We start from the raw sequence: 1,612 nt of genomic DNA, 5'->3' as shown, positions 1-1,612 counted from the left end.
ATTGCTTGTAAGTTCTACCTTCAACAAAACACTAGAACACAATTCAGCCAGGTTCTTTGCCACTTTGTAACAAGAATCATCTTTCCTCCAGTTTCCAATAAACTGTTTCTCATTTTCAGCTGAAACCTCACCAGTATTACCTTTAGCAGCCATATTTCTACCAATAGTCCTTTTAAGGCAATGTAGGCTTTTCCTAGCATGCACCTCAAAACTCCTCCAACCTCTACGCATTACCCAGTTCCAAAGACACTTCTACAATTTTAGCATTTATTATGGCAACTCCCTGCTTCTCAATACAAAAACCTGTCTTAGTCATCTTGGGATGTCATAATGAAATACCATAGATTAAGTGGCTTAAGCAACAGAAATTAATTTTCTCACAGTTCTAGAGGCTGAAATTTCAAGTTCCAGCTAATTCAGTTTCTGGTGAGGGGCCTCTTCCTGCCTTACAGATGGCCACCTTCTCACTATGTCCTCACATGGACTTTCTTTTCTCTCTCTCTCTCTCTCTCTCTCTCTATGTGTGTGTGTGTGTGTGTGTGTGTTTGTGTCTGTGTGTCTGTGTGTGTGTGTATAGAGAGAGAGAGAGAGAGACAGAGAGAGACAGAAAACGTCTCTAGTGTCTCCTCTTATAAGGACACTAATCCTATCAGATCAGGGCCCCACCCTTTTGACTTCATTTAACCTTAATTACTTCCTTAGAGGCCCCATCTCCAAATGCAGCCACACTGAAGGTTAGGTCTTCAACATACAAATTTGAGGAAACACAGACATTCACATCATAACATGATTTATACTGATTCAAGAGTAATTGCAAATGGTTTGATCAGGTGGTCAGGTACTTGGAAAGAACAGGACTGGAGGATTAGGGACAAGGAAGTCTGGGAAAGTTATGTGGATGGACCTCTCAGCATGGGCAGACTGTGAAGATTTTTGTGTCCCATGGGATTGCTCATCAAAAGACATCCTTTGCGGATCAGAGGAGGCTTTCAATAGTCAAGAGGACCAAATGATATACTCAATCCATGTCAGTCAACATATTTTCCCAGCCACTCCAGGGCTTGCTCAATGGACTCATGGATAAACTGGTCATGGCAGTGGAGATGGAGCTGTGCATAAGCCCGACAATGTGGATGTCCCCTTACCAAGGCTGACCTGGCTATAGCTAAGTGAGCGCTTAACTTGCCAACCGCAGAGATAAGCACCAACCCCCAATATGATACCATTCCCTGAAAGGACCAGTCAGCCACCCAGTGGCAGGTTGATGGTATTGGACCTCTGCTCTCCTGGAATCAGGCAGTGATTGTTCTCGCTGGGATAGACACACATTCTGGACAAGGATCTGGTTTCCCTGCCTGTGATTCTTGTGCCTCCCCTCACCACCCGCGGGCTCACAGAAGAACGCCCCATCCATGTTCAGAGCATTCTCAAGGGCATTCTGATCAAGGAATGTATTTCTCAGTCAAGAAAGTACAGCAGTGGGTTAATGCTCTTGGGATTCATTGGTACTTCCACATACCCTATCACGTGGAAATAAATGGCCTTGTTGAAAAGTGGATGGCCGGGCATGGTGACTCAAGTCTGTAATCCCAGCACTTTGGGAGGCCAAGAC

This window comes from Mandrillus leucophaeus, unplaced genomic scaffold, assembly GCF_000951045.1.
Source record: "Mandrillus leucophaeus isolate KB7577 unplaced genomic scaffold, Mleu.le_1.0 Scaffold87, whole genome shotgun sequence".
Taxonomy (NCBI): domain Eukaryota; kingdom Metazoa; phylum Chordata; class Mammalia; order Primates; family Cercopithecidae; genus Mandrillus; species Mandrillus leucophaeus.
Note: the sequence above shows the minus strand (reverse complement) of the source record.